General features: G+C 44.2%; 1 protein-coding gene across 6 annotated transcripts in view; it reads left to right on the top strand.

The window, feature by feature from the left end:
- Window positions 1-22,614, top strand: part of FHIT (fragile histidine triad diadenosine triphosphatase) — a 1,226,786-nt gene that overhangs the window by 1,007,328 nt on the left and 196,844 nt on the right. The gene's annotated exons all lie outside the window — the stretch shown is intronic.

The raw sequence follows: 22,614 nt of genomic DNA, 5'->3' as shown, positions 1-22,614 counted from the left end.
GCATGCAATTTGAACTGATTGGCCCTCATTGACAGAGTGCTCTCCCTATTGACAGCATGCCCCAAGGGAGGGCCAATCAGGTAGGGAGTGAGTTGGCTGCACACAAGTTCAACTTCAGATGCAACTTGACAGCAAAAAAGAAAAAAAAAATTCTAGAGTGCACTAGAGTACACTAAGACCATACTATCTGATATCATCTGATTCTCCACTGGGAGGATATCCCTTTGCCCAAGAAAGATCAGAAAAAAATTCCATCCACAGCCTCAATCAGGCCTGAAATCCTAACAGCTAGAGGGTGAGTCTAAGAGAGAGTTCAGAAGCAGAAGGAAGTTATTGATGCTTCATTCAGAAGTGAAATGAAAAGTTTCAAACAGACAGCCTCACTGTATTCGTTCTTCAAAACATAATTCAGCAAAGCTGATGTAATTAGTTTTCCAAGTTGCCTTCCTTCTTCACAGAGTGAAATCCCTCCCTCTTTCTGCCACCAGTCCACAGAGGGTGGGGGGATGTTTTCAAATTATCTACAGGAAAATTAAGTTTCATATTAACAATTTCAAACCCAATCAATTATTCCCCCCCCCCTCAATAAACAGAGGCTGGATTTTGATTTTTTTTTTGCGTGCATCATTATTTATAAGGCTAATACAATCAGACGGTACTTGATATAAATAGGCAATTTATCTCTGCGTCTCTTCTCCAGACATGGATCAATAGCCAGGGTGTCTCCCTGCAGTGCGGAGTAGCAGTGCACAAAGGCCTGAAGTCAACTCATTTTTAATGACAATTTAATGGCAGCCTTTATTTTGATTTGCTGATTCTGCACCCAATGCTGTCTCTCTGGGAGAGACCTGAAGGACTAGGTGGGAGAGAGAGAGAGAGAGAGAGAGAGAGAGAGAGAGAGAGAGAGAGAGAGAGAGAGAGAGAGAGAAAGAATACATTATCAGCAAGAAGAGGCATACTTCACATGTGTGCTGGAAAAAAAAACAGATGTTTATTGGTTTAAGCACATCAAATTGCTTGACCAGTGCAAACTAATTAGGAAAAGGAATGTGGATCAGATTAACTAGTCGGAATTACCAACTGAAAGTTGGGTCTAGAGTTCTCCCAGAATTAAACTTGATTTTCAGACTTCAAAGATTCGGTTTTTTGGACATATGGGCAATCTTGAAGAACAGATTCTATGGTATAACATAGAGATAATAACAAGTAGGGTGGCCAGCCTTCAGCTGGGGCCAGGAGATCTCCTGGAATTAGAACTGAACTCTAGACCAGTGGTCCCCAACCTTTTTATCACCGGGGACCACTCAACGCTGAGGACTACTCACTGGGGACCACTCAACACCTTTTACTGAGGCCCAGTGGGGGGGGGATAGTTTACTCCTCTACTCTCAACCACTGCCCTAACGCTCTCTGATAGCTATGGTAATGTTTCAACATCCCTTCAAAATAAGATACAGACACGCCACAACAATGAAGTGTGTTGTAAAGGGCTGGGGGGGATGAAGTAAAGGGCCGGGTGGGGGGGGGAGAAGGCGTCCTTTGGGGCCCACCTCCAATTAGTCGAAGGACCACATGTGGTCCGCGGCCCACACGTTGGGGATCGCTGCTCTAGACTACAGCCTCATTTGGAATACTGTGTACAGTTCTGGACACTGCCCCTCAAAAAAGATATTATAGCATTGGACAAGGTGTGGAAAATGGGAACTAAAATGATTAAGAGGATGGAGCACCTTCCCTATGAAGAAAGGTTAAAGAGATTAGGGCTCTTTAGCTTGGAGAAACAATGACTGAGGGGTGACATTTACAATATCATGCACGGGATAAAGAAGGTAGATCAAGAGCACTTTTCTCCCTTTCTCACAATACAAGAACTCGTAGGCGCTCAAAATTAATGAGCAGTAAGCTTAGAACAGATAAAAGAAAGTACTTCTTCACCCAAAGAGTAATTAACGTGTGCAATTCACTGCCGCAAGAAGTGGTGGCGGCTGCAAATATAGACAGCTTCAAGAGGGGATTGGATAAGCACATGGAGCGGAGGCCCATCAGTGGCTATTAGCTATAAGGTATAGATCAACCAGTATGTCTGGGGCAACGATGCTCTTTATTCTTGGTGCTTGGTGGGGGCAACAGAGGGAGGACTTTGGCTCCACTGATGAACCTCCTGATGGCACTTCAGACTTGGCTGGTGTGTGACATAGAATGTTGGCCTCGATGGGCCATTAACCTGGTCCAATGTGACTTCTCTTCTGTTCATTAGGATGTAAACTTGATCCTGTCTTCCAGTGTTCTAGCCAATGATTAATGGAATAAATCTTTATATAGTGCATAATTATACAGTATCAATACTGAGAATAATTCATTGTAAAGACAGTAAGGTAAAGGTAAAAGGTATCCCCTGTGCAAGCACCGGGTCATGTCTGACCCTTGGGGTGACGCCGTCTAGCGTTTTCATGGCAGACTCAATACGGTGCCCTCCCCAGTCATTACCATTTACCCCCCAGCAAGCTGGGTACTCATTTTACCGACCTCGGAAGGATGGAAGGCTGAGTCAACCTTGAGCCAGCTGTGGGGATCGAACTCCCAGCCTCATGGGCAGAGCTTTCAGACTGCATGTCTGCTGCCTTACCACTCTGCGCCACAAGAGGCTCTGTAAAGACAGTAGGCAAATTACAGCATCAGTTCTCTCTCTCTCTCTCACACACAAACACAGAGAGTGTACCTCTAGCCCTTTCCTTTCCACAAAATGCCTGAGCTTGCAGGTATCTTGAAAAAACAGTGCCCCCCTCTTTGCATGCTACTTTACTGTACCTTACGGTCTGTTCTCTCTCAGCCTTCCATCCAGTTGTGCTTCCATCCCATGAAGGACTGGTTGTCTGTAGCAAACAAAATGGTGAGGGAAATCTGGGTTCCTTAGGTGGCCCAAGGGGCAGAAAGTTTGTAAAGAAATAAATGTAGAGAAGGACTCAGAAATTCTCCCCCCACCCCGTCTAGGTCCTTTCACAAATTCTGTATCCAAGTACTAACAGGGAGCTCTGTTTCTTGTGAGCAAAGCTCTGTGACAGGAATACAAAAGAAGCAGTACAAGGGCATTTTCTGTTTCAAAAAAAAAGGGTGATTATAGCACAATAAAATACCTCTTCACGGTGACAGAGGCCTCCACAATAGCTGCTGCCCCTAACTTTGTCTTCAATTGTGAGTACAATTGATATTGGCATATCAGCACATAAGTGCTGACTCATTTCTCTGAAGAGTTCCAATTCTGTTGCCTTCATCTTCAAAAAATATATATTCGGGTATGGATGGATGGTTTGGCTGCTATATGCAGACTTTGAAGAGATTGAATTCCCTCCTGAACTTAGATTTTAATCATCACTTTGATCTCCAGCTCTGCTACAGGATCAGTTACAAATGTGTCTAGAATCTGTAAAGTTAAAATTGCACAAGAATACAGGATGTCACATCTCCCCCCCCCCCCCCCCGAGGAAGTATAAATGATGGTATTCATGAATCCGATTAAAGTTAGTGGGGCATTCGGAGAGCCTTCTGTACCTTGCTCAACATTTTTAAAAAGCTGTTTGATCCCTGGGGCTGAAGAGGGAAGCACACAATTCCCTTTTGACCCCCATGTTGATGGAGAGGTTCCTAGGGCAGTTCAGTGTAGACCAAAATGAAATTTTAGTGATAATTTTACAAAATTCAACGTGAATGATAAAAGCTTCCCAGCGTCCTGCCATTTGATGGCCATCTGCTTCTAAACCAACCAGTCACAATATGATGGCCTTATAAATGATTTGGATGAAGGAATAGAAGGGGTGCTTATTAAATTTGCAGATGGCACTAAAGTGGGAGGGGACAGCAAACGCACCAAAAGACAGGATCAGAATATTGAATGATCTTGACAGGTTGGAAAACTGGGCTAAAATGAATTCCAATAGTGATAAATGTAAAGTTCTTCATTTGGCTCAACGCTATCGAGGATTTGTTACAAACTACTGAATATTAAAGGATTAAACATAATAAATAACACTTAAAAAACCCTATTTTTACATGCCATGTCATTGATTCTATTCTTATTCGGACTGCCCTGAACCAGCGATCCTTCCCTGTTTGTTGCTCTGTGCCCCACCGTAAGGCTGACATGGCTGCAAGGCATTCCAGTGATCCATTTAGCAGGCAGGAGTGGAATTGAGCCAGCCCAGGATTGGGAGACGATAGCTCTGCCCAGCCCAGTTTAAATGAGAGGGAAAAACTCGACATGAAGGCTCGCCAATGAATTTCCAAAAATTCAGTTTTATTCACAGTTCACTATGTAGTCTTTATAATTCAAATAAAATTTTCAAACCTAAATGATAGAGTCACTGCCTGTTACTAATAATTTATGAAAATCTGGGGGGAGGAGCCAGAATGAATCCGGATATTTCACTAGACCATTTTCAATTATTATTTTCCTCAGTGGCAAAACCTATAGTACAAATAATGCAAAATTATGTATGCATAATGCATAATTAATCAGAAACTTAAAAGATAAAGTATAAATAGGAAATCCTACCTTATTTTAATGCCAAATTCTTATTCAAACAACCTTCAGTTATCTAAATTGAGCAAAGTATAAGCCATCATAATTGAACAATGATGATGATGTTATCCGTTCAGTCGTATTCGACCCTCGGTGATTCTATAGGAATGTCTTCACCATGCGCCCCTGTCTCTGACTGCTTATTTTAGTTGGTTCATGGTCATCCCTGTATTGGCTTTGATCATGTCGAGCCAGCGGATCCTTTGGTGACCATGTTTCCTTTAGCCGCTGACCATGCCGAGCATTAATGATTTTTCTAACGAGTTTGATCGCATGATGTGCTCATAGTAAGTGAGCTTTAGCCGTAATATCTGAACAATGAGTAATGAAATTACTCGTTAATATTATACTATGCATTAAAAATACCTTGTAATATACAGTGGGACAAAAGGCTCACAATCTCATGGAATGATTCAAATGAGTAGCTGTATTGGCCTGAAGTACCACAATAAAATCAGACTCCAGTAGCACCTTTAAGACCAACAAAGATTTATTCAAGTTGTGAGCTTTCGAGTGCAAACACTCTTCTTCAGAGTCTGAGGAAAAGTGCTTGCACTCAAAAGCTCACGCCTTGAATAAATCTTTGTTGGTCTTAAAGGTGCAACTGGACTCTGATTTAAATTTCATGGAAGACTCTCTGCCGGCTCAAAGGCAAAGTCCCCAACTCCCAATTACACATTCCAATTTTTAACATCAGGGTTAAAGGACAGATACATGAGTCCTTTGTAACTTAAAGTGATGGCATCATAAATGAGATGAAAGGTCCCACAACAAGTTTAAGCCATTGGGTCCCAAAGTACGAGAAGCAAAGATATAAAAATTTTCCCATTGTAGCATCATTTTATTCACATTAATCCTATGATTCAGTTCTGTGTGTATGAATTCAATTCTGAAAAACTGCAGGTCCTCTGATGCATGTGACTTGGATGGGGCATCTTGTACTCACAATCTAAGGCGGAAAAGGTGCTCCAACATTTGAACTTTTTGGAAATTCATTGACAAGCCTTCACATTGAGTTTTTAATTTCCTTGGATTTGTGATTCAACAAGCCTTCTTTTCTATCTTCATTTTAAACAAGAGGCCGCCTAGGATCAACCACAGTGGTGGGGAACTCCCAGCGCCCACCCCGCAGCTGATCTTGGCTTATTAAAATATTATTATTATTTTTTTTCTTCTCGACTCTATTGGGCCCCAAAATGTTCAGCCTTTCTGAAAAATCCCTGATCCGAATATCATACCCGAATTTGGACCTGGGTTTTTTGGGAGGGAAACCATTTTTTTTTCTGGGCTCAGTAAGCCCCAACCAACCAATACACCCCCCCCTTTTGTGTGTACACCCCTAGTCTGTTCCTGATTCTGCAAAATCTTCTGGTTCTCGTTCACTTGTCTTCCTTTCTGCAGAATTAAGCACATACAGCAAAGTTTGCCTTTTTGTAGAATTCTGTACATCACTTAAAAAAATAGCCCATCAGGTTTCAGTTTGGTGGGTACCACTTTTTTCAAGCATAAATATGCATGTGCGTGTGTATGTGTGGATTGTTTCCTCCCAAGCTGACAGTTTTTCATTCATTGTTGTTGCGTTCAATTATTGACGGAAATGTCGCTGCTTTCGGGATCTCTCGTGGCCTGTCAATTCCTCTTTGCGTCAAGGAGCATAGAAACATATAGCAAGAAGACAGTGTTTCAAGAAAACAGTTTACAGTCTCAGGCTCTTGTCTTGTGGTGGCTCCATGTGGGTATGGTACAGAGTACCCCTGAGCACAGTTGCATCATTCCAAGCACACTGATGCCAGTGAGGTGAGAAGGGCACACCTCTGCTTAGAATAGTACTGTCAGCGATGGAGTGTCAGTGTCATCCTTGCCCACTCTTGTTTACATGAATGCCACACTATGACCGTTTACGCACTGGGAACTTCACTGCCCCAGCTCCTGTGTGGGAGCACAAATTGGGCAGATGAGGTGCACCAGGCCAAATGCTCCCCTTCATAGGTACAGGAAGAGGTGGGGCAACCTGCCACGACTAAAACTCCAGCCTGCAGCCCGGCATGAAACCTCCAGTGCATAAACGGTCTATGTGGGAGCAGTTTCTTCTGACTGATACCCCATGTGACTGCTGTGTTTCTGTGAATGTGGGTGGAACTGTCCCTGTGGGTTTTTTCCACTCAGTACCCTCCCTCCCAGTAAGCATGCATCAGTGTGTTTTTGCGCAGGTCTCAAGCCCCTTTTGTAACGATATGGAAGTGAGAAGGGAATCAATTAGATTATCCTCCAAGCGTGGTATAGTTGTTAAGAAGCAGTGGCCTCTAATCTGGAGAGCTGAGTTTGATTCCCTGCTCCTCCACATGCAGCCCACTAGGAGACCTTGAGGCAGTCACAAAGTTATTCACTATCAGAACTCTCTCAGCCCCACTTGCCCCACAGAGTGTCTGTTGTAGGGAGAAGGCAACTATTAACCACTTTGAGACTCCTTCGGCTAGCGAAGGGATTCTCAACCAAGGGTCTGTGGACCCCCTGGGGGCCCCTGGGAGCTTCGGAGAGGGTCTTCCGCCTTTCCCCTCTTACCTTAATGGATTTGGCCACAAGCTACCCACCAGAGCCTCTTGTGGCGCAGAGTGGTAAGGCAGCCGTCTGAAAGCTTTGCCCATAAGGCTGGGAGTTCAATCCCAGCAGCCGGCTCAAGGTTGACTCAGCCTTCCATCCTTCCTAGGTCGGTAAAATGAGTACCCAGCTTGCTGGGGGGTAAACGGTAATGACTGGGGAAGGCACTGGCAAACCACCCTGTATTGAGTCTGCCATGAAAACGCTAGAGGGCGTCACCCCAAGGGTCAGACATGACTCAGTGCTTGCACAGGGGATACCTTTACCTTTACCTTTACCTTACCCACCAGAGGGCTGGGTATGTAGGCTGCGGGCATAAAAATCAAAGGGAGGAGAGTTGGTTGTATAGTGGCATTGGGGGGTGGGGGGGTCTGGGCTGTCTTCTTAGCTCCTGCCATTCTTTCAAGCCAACATCAGGCAGAGCCATTATAATCATAGTAAAGGTATGGGGAGAACAAAAGGAGGGGAAGGGTGCAGATGGTGATGTACTTCCACTGACATGTCAAGTCCAGGGGTTCTCACTGGGAGATGCAGCCAGCTGTTATCACTTCCAGGGGCCCTTGAAGCTTGAACATTTATTTCGGGGGCTCCTCCACAGTCAAAAGGCTGCCTTATAGGAATAAGCAGCACCTCTGTCCTGAATGGTTTTCAGACCTTCACTCTGGGAATGCAGGCTCCAAGCTATAGTTAATTTCCATTTTTTGTTGAATCTGTGTACCCTCCCCTCCCCTCCCCTTGGCCAGCATAATCAAAAGTCCACTTTTTGAGAGGGGCAAAAGGTGAAGGGTCTTCAAGTCTCAGTGGATACTTAGCAGCTATTAGAAAAGAAAGCTTCTCCAGGAACCTTGAGGCTCCTGATGGAAACCAGAATGCTGATGCCCCTTCCTCCTCCTCCTCCTTTTTATTTAGGTTTAATTGTGTCAAAAGGGACTCAGATATATGAGGGCAGCAAGAAGTTTCCTTGGGCTGTACTAATTAACAGAGAAATAGCTTTTTTCCCAGGGAAAGGGTCAGCAAAATTAATGGATAGCTCAAAGGAGTTTCAAATGAGGATTATCCTAATTTCAAAATATGGCTGGTGTGAACCTTTTATATTCCATCCTCTATATCAGGTATCTCCTCCCATTTTTTTCTTATATAGATTCTTTCTCTTCTTCTTCTTCTTTTTTTTTTTTGGGGGGGGGGTATGTAACAATCTAGAAGCCATAACCACAGGCCTGAAAGCTCCTTTCTGAGGATGATTGTGATCCAGTTTGATGTAGTGGGTAAGAGCGGCAGCCTCTAATCTGGAGAACTGGGATTGATTCCCCACTCTTCTTCTACATGCAGCCAACTGGGTGACCTTTGGCCAGTCACAGTTCTCTCAGAGTTCTCTCAGCCTCACCTACCTCACAGGGAGTCTGTTGGGGACAATGTTAGGGGAAAGAGGGGTATAAAAAAACAACTTCAAAATGAATACAAAGTTGGTATATAAAACACTTTCCTCAGTCATTTATTATATGTTTATTTTTGTTTAGACTTATTGACCACCACTCCCAAACTGGCTCATGGCTGGTTACAAACTGCCTGTATTAAAAGCCCCATTAAAACCCGATTAAAACATCTACCCATGTACAATAAACACACTCCTGAAAACTTTTTAAAACCATGGCGGTCGTTAGGGTTCTTTCCCCTAACAATTAACAGGAACATCACTGTACCTTTCTGAGTCATCAACAAGAGAAAGGAGGGATCTGCCAACTGCTTCAGGTTGGAAATAAAGCTTCGTAAACCCCAAAGCCTAACTAATAGATGGCAATATCGACATCTATTTATTTAATCCATTTTTATCCTTCCTCCTGGAATTCATGTAGCATAAAAAACAACTCTTCTCCTTCTCCTCCTCCTCCTCCTCCTCCTCCTCCTCCTCCTCCTCCTCCTCCTCCTCCTCCTCCTCCTCCTCCTCCTCTTCCTCTTCCTCTTCCTCTTCCTCTTCCTCTTCCTCTTCCTCTTCCTCTTCCTCTTCCTTTTCCTTTTCCTTTTCCTTTTCCTTTTCCTTTTCCTTTTCCTTTTCCTTTTCCTTTTCCTTTTCCTTTTCCTTTTCCTTTTCCTTTTCCTTTTCCTTTTCCTTTTCCTTTTCCTTCTCCTTCTCCTTCTCCTTCTCCTTCTCCTTCTCCTTCTCCTTCTCCTTCTCCTTCTCCTTCTCCTTCTCCTTCTCCTTCTCCTTCTTGTATATTCCAGTTGGTATCTGTTCTAGGCCCTGACCTGGCCATCCCAGGCTAACTTGATCTAACCAGAACTCAGAAGCCAAGCTGGGGTGGTTCTGGTCAGTATTTGGAAGAGAGAACACCAAGGAATGCCAAGGTAGAGACAAGCAGTGGCCAACCACCTATGAACATCTCCTGCCTTGAAAACCTCATGGGGTTGTGTTACAGTCGCGAAATAAAACAGAAGTGGCATCTCCAAGACTAACAACATTTATCCCAACACGAACTTTTGTAAGTCAGAGATCACTTGTATCTGAGGATATTCACACTGGATGAAAAGGATGTTAATCTTCTGTCCTGGTCCTTGTGTTCACTTGATTGGAGAACCCTGCTTGAAGAAGAAATGGGGAGAGAGTCTTTGTTTCCAGTGGAACAGGCTTTGAGCATCCCAATTTGCTCTTCCTTGCTGTCTGGGTTCTCGCTGGGACGGGCAGCTTGCGGGGAAATTTAAGACGTGCCCATTTTCAAAAGTGTCAGGATGACAAGCAGAAAGGGAAGCCAAGCATATGCTACTCATTAGGAGCACAGCATGATTTCTTTTTTTAAAAAAAAATCCCTACTTGCTTGAGTGACTCGGACTTCCGAGAAAGCGTGTTGAGCGCAGAAAGGGTTGCCACCACTCACGTCCTTCCATTGTAAGCCAGCCTTTTAAAACAAGAACACAGCTGTTTGTGACAAAACACATTTGTCAAACCATCGTGCAAAGTAATATCGCGTCGGGACGGGGGCGAGGAGCGCCGAGGGTCTGCTGACAACCACGTGGCCATGCCTGCTCCTATTCAGGTCTGCGTGCGGTCGCTAAACAGCTGCCTGGACACAAGTCAGCGTGGAAGGCTTACCTAATCTCCAGTCATTAAGCTCCATTAAAATTAGCTTGCCTTTAATAGGGGGGAATTTAAAGGATAACATCTTGCATCATTGCATACCCAGGCTCCCTTTTAGGACTCTGCTTCGAGGACTATTAGCCCACAGTACATTTGTCTGAATTTAAAGTGTAACTACATTTCCTTGAAAAGACCATCTGTTCATAAAGACCGTCCTTTTCAGACTCCCAGCAGTAAACTTTAGAGAGTAGCGGAATTAGCCGAGGAATGTATTTAAATGAAAATGTATGTGGAGGGAGAATAGGTAGAGCTGTTCCTCGCACGCTGGAATGGTGCCGTGTTGCAAAGGTTGTAATTATCTTCCCAAGTTTTCTTTTAGAAGATCTCTCCCCCCCCCGAAATTCCTGGGATTTCTACTGTTTTAATCTAGATCATTTAATACCATTTACCTACAATGACGGAGCACCAAAATGCAAGATGTGAAGGGCTACTTTTGATTCACGATGGCTGATTGCAGAGCGCTGATTGTAGATCTGTCAATGTAAAACAAATGAGACTTGGATACCCAAATACTCAGAAATCAATGACTGTGGCTCAGTGACATTGAACCATTTATAATGGGGCGGGGTGATGGAAAGGGTCATCAATTTGCAGGGGACTTATAGTGTCCCCATCAGTTTTTCAAGACCAGAGTGTGTTCAGTGGTGGTTTGCCATTGTCTGCCTCCATGTCGCTACTCTGGTCTTTCTTGGTGGTCTCCCATCCAAATATTAACCAGGGCCAAACCTGCTTAGCTTCTGAGGTTTGACGAGATCGGGCTAGTCTGGACCATGCAGGTCAGGGCATTGTCAATGTACATATGTAAAAAAATTGGCAAATGCATAGGGCAGCCTTTCTCAATTTTTTAAAGCATTATTCAGGCTTCCCGAAACCCCAGAAGTGGTGCCATTGTGCAGAATACGGTTAGGAAGTGTACAGGCCCACCCCAGGGGCCCTCCTTTCCCCATCGCTTCCCCTCCAGGCCCATCATTGGCCATTTTGGTAGAAGACGGAAGTCAACATGACCCTATATGGTTAGATCAACCAATAAATGTATATATTAATATAATTGTATAAATAATTATAATTATATAAATATATAATATATATTATATATATAATGAACTCCCACCCAATCGGGAAACTCATCCAGGGAGGTCATGAAACCCTAGTTTAGAAGGCCTGGCATAGGGAGTTGAGGGTTAGTACAATATTACCCATAGGGCATGGTTTCTGGGTGTTTGAAAAGGGTATCTTCTTATAGGTGGTAGCAAGGAGATGTTGGGGAAAGGTGAGAAGGAAGCATGTTTTTGTTGCTGGCAGCCATTCAGTCATGCCCGACTCTTGGTGATCCCATAGGACAGCTGTCTCCACGATCCCTGATCCCACAAGGAAGTAAGAAAGGAGGTCTGTTCATCTATATTAGTTCAGAAAAGCCAAATGGGGCCTGATTCAGACTTGGAGTAAAACACAGAGGCCAACCAACCAGAGGCTTGACTCAGCTGTAAATGAGCAGTTCAGTCGCAGTAGGGATGGATGTTGATTGCTTTCCTGCTGTGGCTTGCAGCCTCCCTGAAGGAAATACACTTCTGATTAAGGAACGCTGGGGAGCAATGCTAATGCCTTTTCATTACAGTGTGTTCCACATTTGCATTTCCCAGGCAGACTCTTGGTCAGATGCAGTGAGGCAATTTTGATATCCTATGAAGACAGATTGAGGCATGGACCAGAGGATGGCAGGCAGAGGCAACTAGAATTTCCCTCTCTTAAGACCAATCTGAGGAGCTGCATCCCCCCTCCCAGCCTGGATGATGAAGCCAAAAAGACTGCTCATACAGTCAAGGCTGATTGAAAAAGAAGAGGGAGGGGCACAACCATTTCCTTAAGCCTGTGCCGGTCAGTCAGATGACCAAGAACCTGCAGAGCCTTGCTGGGGGACCCTTGGGAGGTAAGCTCAGTCTGTGCAAAGAGGAGGTGATGGGATTTCAAACCTCAAGGAATCTGCAGTTGGTTCTTGTGTGTGTATGTGGGGAGACTTGGGTTGCCAATATTCAGCTGGGGCAAAAATGAATGAACTGGGAGGGGTGGGTCCCAGTGAAGAGACAAATATAGAATAGTACAGATGTTCTGGGAAACCAATATGGCAATAAACAATATCCAAATCGGACTTATATGGAGTCGTCTCTCTTCAGTTTCAGTTATTCTTTAATTCTTATTTCATACAAGTCCCAACGCGTTTTGCCCACTGGGTCAAGGGACATTCAATCTTAGGAAATACAAAGATGAAATTAGTAGTTGTACAACGATAATTATTAGTAAATAAATATAATACACATAGAAATGTCATGAATACATACTATTAGTGTTTCAGGCAAACTTCATATAAGTAAATCCATGTCTCTTAGACAGATTATCTGGAACAAAAATAAGACATTTCAATTATAATAATACTCTGTTTAAAAATTTCCAAAGATGGAGAACCCACCACTTGCCTGTTCATTTGTTCATTCGTTCGTTCCTTCGTTCACTCACTTGATTGTATGTTTATGGCATTCATTCTACTTCTCCCCAAGAAAACAGCTGTCTTGGAAGTTGGACTGCATGCCCTCACCTGTCTAAACCCTACTCTCCCAAGCTTTACTCTCAAATCTCCAGCTATATTTGAATCCAAAGTTGGCACCCTAGGGGGAAGAAGAAGAAGAAGAAGAAGAGTTGGTTCTTATATGCCACTTTTCCCTACCCAAAGGAGGCTCAAAGTGGCTTACAGTCGCCTTCCCTTTCCTCTCCCCACAACAGACACCCTGTGAGGTGGGTGAGGCTGAGAGAGCCCTGATATCACTGCTCGGTCAGAACAGTTTTATCAGCGCCGTGGCGAGCCCAAGGTCACCCAGCTGGCTGCATGTGGGGGAGCGCAGAATCGAACCCGGCATGCCAGATTAGAAGTCCGCACTCCTAACCACTACACCAAACTGGAAAACAGCCATTCAACTTAACCATTAGCACCAAGTCCACTGTGACCCACGGTTCTTCAGATAAGCAGGCCACGATGATATGTTCTCAAAATTCCTTCCTGCTCGATTCTCATCTCTATATGAAAACAAAATGTCACAAGAAAAAAAAAAGGGGAGGGGAGGATACAAATGCACAAAACTCCCACGGGAAGGTTAACTTATGAAAAGGATGTACAGGGATGGCTGTTGACATCGCAGTGCGCAAGAGTCCTCCGTTCCACAAAGCTGCTTTACTGTCATGTTGATTATGCAAATGCAGGCCCTCCCTGACCTACAAAAACTCAACTCTGGCAAAAGGGAGCAAACAAGATAAGAGAGCTGGGTGGTGAATTCAGACAATGGGCTGCACGCTCGCTCGGAACGTTTCTTATTTCGCGAGCGACGAACATTTCCCCCCCACCCTGTAATTTAATGGTTTATTGGTCATAGCAAAGAATGTTTCATCAGAAACTGAAGGGGGGGGGGAAGCGTAATCCTTGGGTCTGCAAAATAACCATCAGGAGAATATTGAAGGCGTAATCAGAATGCACTTAATGTTGGTTTCCCAACGGAGGAGGAAAGATTACAATAAACAGTTCCCCGTTTGGCCAGTATGTTTCTTCTCCTTCGGCAAGCCCACCGTGTCCAAGTTTCGTGTGGCAGCTCTCGGGGGGGCCTTGCCTGAATTGATGGAACTGGGCTGCCAAAATAAATCAGAGCACTTCAGGCGTTAACAACCGCAACAAAAATCTCTTCCTTGCTGAGAAGGTTTAAGTGACAGCTCTGAACTGGAGACGTTATCAACCCTTGAACGTCAACGTGATCCATGGTACGTAACTATCAGAACCATATGCATTGTGCCCATGATAAGATATTCATGTATATCGGAGAGCCTGCCATATACTCCTCTCCAGATTCGGATGGGAGACCTCCAAGGAAGTCCAAGGTCATGATGCAGAGGCAGGCAATGACAACCCTCCTCTGAACATCTCTTGCCTTAAAACCCTATGGGATTGCCTTAAGTCGGCGATGAGTTGATGGCAAAAAAATGCTTAGGTATACATACCTTGACAGAAGTATGACATACTTTGTCCCTGATCATTCAGATCACCGGCAGATCATTCAGCTGAGGCAGGGCTCAAATGGTGTGGTTGGAAATCAGATCCATGCTTGGACAAACTAAGAGAAGACACTAGAACCAGGGAAGAAGAAGAAGAAGAAGAAGAAGAAGAAGAAGAGTTGCTTCTTATATGCCACTTTTCTCTACCCAAAGGAGTCTCAAAGTGGCTTCCAATCGCCAACCCTTTCCTCTCCCCACAACAGACACCCTGTGAGGGAAGTGAGGCTGAGAGAGCCCTGATATCACTGCTCGGTCAGAACAGCTTTATCAGCGCCGTGGCGAGCCCAAGGTCACTCAGCTGGCTGCATGTGGGGGAGTGCAGAATCGAACCCAGCATACCAGAGTAGAAGTCCGCGCTCCTAACCACTACACCAAACTGACTCAGTAATCCATAATGCATCCTGGGCAAATGGTGCCTGTTTACTTTTTTTTGTCTCTTGCAAGTAAAGCTCAAAGGGTCTTAAAAAGAACAGGAAAAAAAATCACTGGAATCACTTTCTACCACCAGACTAGCAAAGCACTGAGGTCATCTCTGCCAGGTGTGGTTTCTATACTACATGTAAATAAGAGCTGTTTTTTTATACCCTGCTTCTCACTCCTCGAAGGAGTCCCAAAGAAGTTTACAAACACCTTTCCTTTCGTCTCCCCACCACAGATCCGGTGTGAGGTAGGTGGGGCTGAGAGAATAAAAATGTCTTTGTTTGGTTGTTTGTTTATTTTTCAATTCATTGCCCGCCACTCCCCGAAGGCTTGTGGCAAGTTACAATCATCTGACTAAAAACCCCAATAAACCCCCCCCCCTAAAACAGCCTTAAAATCAGGTTACATTTATAAAACCCTTAAGACAGAGCACAAGTTCATTTTGATTCTATATTATGGGGCATTGGATGCCAATCAGTTCACTGGAGGTCAAGATCCATAGCAAAAGAAATATGTCAAAAGTTGGAGGCTTGATCCTTTGCCTCTGCAGGTCTCACTCAGATTACAACAGTCTTCTGAGCTGTCAGAAATCTGGATCCAAAAACATTGCGCAGGGGGTAGAAAAAACCTTTGACAACTAATTTTCGGTGGCATGGAAATTACAGACTGCTTCTGACCCCCTGTACTTTCCAAATTGCCCTGCCCTGGCTAGCCCAATCTAATCACAACTCAGAAACTGCACACAATTGATCATGGTTAGCATTTGAATGCGAGACCCCCAAGGATGCCCAGGGTCGCCATGCAGAGAAGGCAAGCTGAGCAGCAGTGGGGAGTACCCACTGTCAGTTGGGTCTCTCACACCCCTAACAGGGGCCCAGGAACTCTACTCTTTCCCTCTTGCAACTATGAGCAGGATAAGCTTTCCTGTGCCTCCATCCATCCTAGTTGGTTATTCTAAATTGCTATCTCTAACTTGTCTAGAATGGAGTTCCTTACAAGAAAGGATTTACATTCGTTTAGTCAGAAAGAAGACTCTGTATGAACATTGTTCCCTCAAGCAGCAACCTAACATGATTGCATTGCACCATGTGCCTTGTGCACGCTCCAAATCCTATCACAGTCTGTACCCAGAAACTATTTTCCTAATAAATTCAGGGTCTAAATGGTGCCAACTGATGTAAGTACACTGAATGAACACATATATGATTGTATTAATGTCTCCGGACATATCGTCTACATATGCATGGGGAACACGTGCTGAACACTTCTCAAGAATGCCCTTATAGATGCATCACATTAACATAATGCATCTTCATAGAACATACAAGATCAGCGATTGCATTTTCAAGGCCATAACTTTCTCCCCAGCCATTCCCCTCCCCTCTCCCTAGGAAGGGCATGAAACTGTTTTATCAGTCATACAACAACAAAGACTACAAATGATGATGTGTCGTCAAGTCACAACTCAATGATGGCAACCTTTTATGAGTTTTTAAAGACTAGAGATGAGCAGAGGTGGTCTGTCATATCTTGCTTCTGCATAGTGTCCCTAGTCTTCCTTGGTCTGAGCACTGATGAACTCAGGCTAGATTGAGCTATTCAGGCTACTTTATATGAAGAATGGTTACCATTAAAGATTGCTTTCCATCTATGGGCATAGAGCTATGATGCCAGGGAATTTGGTAGCTTTCCTTCCTCCCCTTAGATAGCAATGAGACTTCAGCTTTTCCTGGTAAGTCTTATTTAAGACTTCACAGCTGGGTCAGATACACTATGGAAACCCACTGGATACAGTCACAGAATCATAGAATCATAGAGTTGGAAGGGGCCTCCATGGTCATCTCATCCACCCCTGCAGAATGCAGGAAACTCACAACTACCCACCCTGTTTTGTGAGCCACTGATCTACTTTGGTGGCAGAAGATGGTTTTATTTTTGGAGGAGTATGCAAAGAACATAGGAGCTCATCTAGACCTGTCCTTCCTTTTTGAGAAAGAGAAGGACAGTAGTGTTTCCACTGATTACATTTGATTCAAAAGCTCTCTTTCCCCTCCTTGAAGCTGCCGAGTCGACTTCACCACATTGATCCACCCTTCTATCGACTGTACTAGCAGTCACTGGAGTTTTACCTCCACAGAGTTTGGGATCTGACTTCAGGAAAGATGAGCTTGTTTGTTTTTGAAGGGCAACAGATTTTGAAACCTGACTGGAGGAAAGAGAAGTATTTCAAATCTTTCAAGCAGGAAACCACTCTGTATTTCTATGCATGCCCCTCCTCTCTCTCATGCTCTCTCCAGCCCCATTCTGGGCAATTATTCAGTACAATTTGGAGACCTTTTCCAGTCATAAAAAGGTAAAGGTAAGGGTATCCCCTGTGCAAGCACCAGGTCATGTCTGACCCTTGGGGTGATGCCCTCTAGCATTTTCATGGCAGATGCAATACGGGGTGGTTTGCCAGTGCCTTCCTCAGTCATTACCGTTCATCCCCCAGCAAGCTGGGTACTCATTTCACCGACCTCGGAAAGATGGAAGGCAGAGTCAACCTTGAGCCGGCTGCTGGGATCGAACTCCCAGCCTCATGGGCAGAGCTTTCAGACTGCATGTCTGCTGCCTTACCACTCTGCGCCACAGTCATAAAGAACAGCAAATTAATATGCCTCTGAAGTGTTTGCCACTGAGCTGTGCTGTTTTTAAAGCCAGTATGAAATCTGGCAGACTGTAAATCTCCCAGCAAAGGACTCTTGATGTTAGTATCATAAATAAATGAGTGTGGAGGTAGAACCAACTGCAGCCTGACACGATCAAGTGATATTTGAGTTAATTTTTTTAATCAGCTGTATAATTGTATTAAACACTGGGTGAACTTCTGCCATTAGGAGGAAGAAGAGAGGGGTGGTGGTGGTAGCTTAAACAATTAAGCCAGCAAGTAATAAACAGTATAATCAAAAGGGAAAAAAAAGCAGCATAATCAAAAGAAAAAGCAGTAATTGGGGGAATTGTTTTGTGATTTGGGGATGGTAATTAAACCCACAGTACTCCTGGAAACATCTTGATCACTTAATTTTCCTAATTTGAACGGAGTTAATTATTAGCTACAAACAATGGCTGCGGAAAGGCAGCCGTACCTTCTTAAAATGAGTGTTTCCAGAATCCAGATCAATTAACAGAAAATCATTCCGTACTTACACTTTGTTTTGTTAAAACTCATTACCGTGCTAAGAATTCACCTCTTTTAATTTTCCTCTGTTACTTGCTTTGAGAAGAGGATCATTAGTGCAGAACAGCCTGTTTTAGTGTATACCTGTTTGAAAAATCATCAGGGAGGTATATCAGGTGATGGGACTGATAGCTCAGGAGGACTTCTTGCACATGCTTTGTATGCATAAGGCCCCAGGTTCAGCCACTGACATTTCTAGTTTAAAGGATCTCAGCTAACAAAGCTGGGAATTACCTTCACCAGAGACCTTGGGGAATGTTTCTTAGATGGACAGGTAATACTAGACTAGCTGGAACCAATAATCTGACTTTGTATGAATAAGGTGTATGTGTTTAAATTAACTCGTGTATTCCCAGTCCATTACCTTTAAAAAAAAATTGCAATTGTTGTATCCAGTTGTATCCTGCCTTCTTTATTTTTGGATAATTCATTCAGAGATTCATATATTCATTCAAATTTCTTTAAGCCAAATATGTGTTGGATTTATTCTATCCTCTATATGGAAATCATCATCCAAATAGTGTAATCCTGGTAATTTGTTTATTGTAAATGCTAAAGCAGAGAGGGTAGACAGGTGAATATGAGGTCCTGTAAGGGTGGAAGCTGAATATGACCTGGAAATCAACCTGTCCTTCAAACGGCCATGTCGGGATGCTCTATGCAGAAAGGTTTTTTTGCTTGATTATGCCCAAATTGGGCATTCTTGCTTCTGTGCTTTTCAGGGAGAAAATGTACAGCCTTGTATACCATCTCACATATCCTCTATCTTCTGTCTACCTTGACCATCTATATAGGGCATAAATCAGGGAAAATGCAGCTCAGTTCTTAGTTCATGGCATGCCCATTTTGCAAACTAAGGACCGGCATGAATGTTCATTTACCTTAAATATGGATTTGGTTCTGGGGAAACCATTGCCTGTCATTTGCCCAGAAATCACTTCCCTGGGAGCACCTGTTTCGGGGGGTGCAACTCATACCCAGTAAACCCAAACCTCATGAAATTTGGAGGGCAGGTTGGGGAGATTCAACCAGACATCCTCTTCAATTTTGTGTCTTTTGCATCCGCCGGCTATATTCTATACACTTCTGAAGCTGTCCCTGTCAAAATGACAATGGACAGGCGAGCATTTTGACAGGTACAGGTTCAGAATCAGGTGGTTCAGGAGTGTACAGAATAGATCCTATGTAAGCTAAAGACATCAAACTTGGAGGGTGGGTAGTCCCAGATATCTTGTGAGATCGGTTAATTTCTGCACAGACTGCAAAATAAAACCAGAGGGACCATGATTATTTTCAATAATGTGTTCAACCAATGGAGCATTTGTTCCTTTCAATTTTGTTTTTCTTTTATGTTCTGATAGATAGAACAGCACTGATAAAGCTGTTCTGACCAAGCAGTGATATCAGGGCTCTCTCAGCCTCACCTCCCTCATAGGGTGTCTGTGGTGGGGAGAGGAAAGGGAAGGTGACTATAAGCCACTTTGAGACTCCTTCGGGTAGAGAAAAGCGGCATATAAGAATCAATCCTTCTTCTTCTTCTTCTTCTTCTTCTTCTTCTTCTTCTGCTTCTTCTTCTTCTTCTGCTTCTTCTTCTTCTTCTTCGGTTTCTCTGTGGCTCTTTATAGGTGTGGCTCTTTATTTCCTTGTCACTAATAGCTAAACCATCATGTCATATGAGGCCCTTTGTTGTGCTTTGTTTAAGGTAGATTTGTACTATTTATGACCCACCAAACACAATGCAGCCCACAAGCGATGTACTGTAGCCTGTCAGTTTCTTGACAACCTCCTGCTCCGTCTCCACGGTCCTGGACAGGCAGAATAACAGGATGCTTATGAGCTGCTGATAGGCTACCTTCAGCTTGGATGATTACAAACTGTGCAGGCCTTGTGTCAGGAGAGCAAATTCATAAAATGGCTGAACCATGTCAATGAACTACACCAGTATACAGCAAAATGACGGGTGGGGGCAGGAAAGGTCCAGAAAGGTTGTGAAAAAGATTATTTCCAACTGCTGGCTCAACCACTTTAGTTGGGAAGAGTGCCTCATGAGCTTGCCTCTTGTCCTTATCAATACCTGCTCCCTGTGTGTAGGGTCAGGAAGAATCTCTTCCCTCCCCTAGCAACCGTCTTTACCTCCTTAGGGGAAAGCTAGCATCTCTGACAAGCGCTACGGAGAACCGTGGAGAGAAATATGCCATTTGCCCTATGAGAAGCAACCATGTGAGATCCTCATCCGAAATGAACGTGGGAGGATGAATGTCAGTTCGCAGATCACAGAGGACAAGAGCTAATCATCTTCAAGGGGGAACATTAGTTTTTAGCTTGAAGTGAGTCAGCGGTTAACCCTTTCCCCCTCTGTATTTCAAAGGCCGGGAGAGCTGGTTTTGGCAGTGTGCTTCTCGCTTTCATGACAGTGGGGGTTCAAGCCGAGAAACTTCATCTGTGCATTTGGAATGACACTTTGGGATTTAATTTGTGTAATTTAAGGATGTATTGTTTCTTTTAAGGATGAGCGTTCGGTGTTTGCGTGTGCACAATAACTTTTGTCCCCCTCAGCTTTTGAAATAGACTTTCCTCAGGTTTGCCTGCTCTAAGCTGGCAAATACCCAGAGATTTTGGGGATGGAGCCTGAAGAGGGTGGGTGTCAAAATCATGTCAGACGTTTGTCACATCTCTACTTTGCAGTCTGTTTTATGACACCCTGGTTAGTATCAAGGCCTTGTTGGATAGATACTCCCACGGCTCTTTGTATATTGTGTCTCTGGAATTCAACTCTTCCTGTGTCACCCTCTAGGTCAGGGGTAGTCAAACTGCGCCCCTCCAGATGTCCATGGACAACAATACCCATGAGCCCCTGCCAGCAGGGGCTGGCAGGGGCTCATGGGAATTGTAGTCCATGGACATCTGGAGGGCCGCAGTTTGACTACCCCTGCGCTAGGTGCAAAATGTTGAGCTCTAGACCCATTGCTAGGGTTACTAACTCCTCTGGCCCTTCAACTGAGCTAATTCAGCAGCACACATTTTCCCACCTAAACTGTTTGGTGCTGGGGGGAGCTGGGTGCTTCGGGTTGATAAGGGGGTCCTCGGATCGAGGATCCCCAGTCTTGGCAAAACCCCCACGACGAGGTAATCATCTCTCTTCAATGAACCATTTTCTTTCCTTAAACTAAGTCTGGTTATTGAGAGGGTTCGAAATTTCTCACAGCGGTGTTTGAGGAGAAGAGACTCTGCAGGATCCAATGCCATCAAGTCCTCCCTCTGAAGTGGCCATTTTCTCCAGGGGAACTGATCACTGTAGTCTGGTGAAAAAAAGCCTGAAGATCAGAAGGCACTTCTTTATTTATAGTTTCGTCAGAAAGTACGAACAAAGAAAAACACTTGCAAGCCCTTGTGTTCGAACGGGATTGGGATTTCTAGCTGCCGTGCCATATATGGCAAATCTAAGAAAACTGTGAGGTGATTGGAAGACGTTTGGTGCATAGGTGCAGTTTAGGGAGGGCTAGACGCAGAGGTAGATTATGGGGGTGTGGTTTGTCAACACCTACGTAACGTGGTTTGCCAACACTTACGTAATCAAATCTCTACACTGTAATCAGTTGTCAGTTGTCAATTGTCAAATTGTTGTCAATTGTTGATCAGTTGTCAAAGCAAGAGATGTCCACACTGTACCTGTAGACTGTCAAGCCTTCTTCTCAAAGGTGGCTGTGATGCTACTGCTCTACATAGCTTTTGATTAATATGAATCCTATACTTCAAACTATTTTGATACATAAGTGAGCCGAAGTGTGCAACTGAAGGGCCTTGCAGTTCAGAGTTGTGTGCCTGAGGCAAAAAGAAGTCTGTGAGAATGAGTACACAAGGCCTGTGGCCTAGGGTTTTCTCAGCCTGTCCAGGCATGGAAATGAGACACTCAGAGTTAAAACATCTCTTTTAGTGATTAAAGCATGCTGTATGGTAGGGACAGCAGCAGCAAAGAGCCTCTTGTGGCGTAGAGTGGTAAGGCAGCAGAAATGTGGTTTGGAAGCTCTGCCCAAGAGGCTGGGAGTTCAATCCCAGCAGCCGGCTCAAGGTTGACTCAGCCTTCCATCCTTCCGAGGTTGGTAAAATGAGTACCCAGCTTGCTGGGGGGTAAACGGTAATGACTGGGGAAGGCACTGGCAAACCACTAAGTATTGAGTCTGCCATGAAAACATTAGAGGGCGTCACCCCAAGAGTCAGACATGACTCGGTGATTGCACAGGGGATACCTTTACCTTTCTGGTAGGGACAGAATGCCATTCTCACTCACCTGTGAGGTGGTATGAGCCAACACAAAATTCAAAGGCCATTTCTGGCCTATCTATTTCTCCGAGTCCTTTTCCATTTCCCTCAGAAGAACATGGGAATTGTGAGCCACTTCACAGCAGAAGCCATGACAGGGAAAGTAAATGAGATTTCAAATGAAACCCTGGGATTTTGCCCCCTCCCCAAATTCTTCCACTATGGAAATTTGTAAGAAACCTCAAAAAATACCTATGAATTATACATTCTTTTTGAATGGGCTAAAATATCAAAGGGTACAGCAATTTGCTGCTCTTTCTCATT

This window comes from Paroedura picta, chromosome 3 (assembly GCF_049243985.1).
Source record: "Paroedura picta isolate Pp20150507F chromosome 3, Ppicta_v3.0, whole genome shotgun sequence".
Lineage (NCBI taxonomy): Eukaryota > Metazoa > Chordata > Lepidosauria > Squamata > Gekkonidae > Paroedura > Paroedura picta.
The sequence above is the reverse complement of the archived record's forward strand: the minus strand, read 5'-3'. Positions and strand labels throughout refer to the sequence as shown.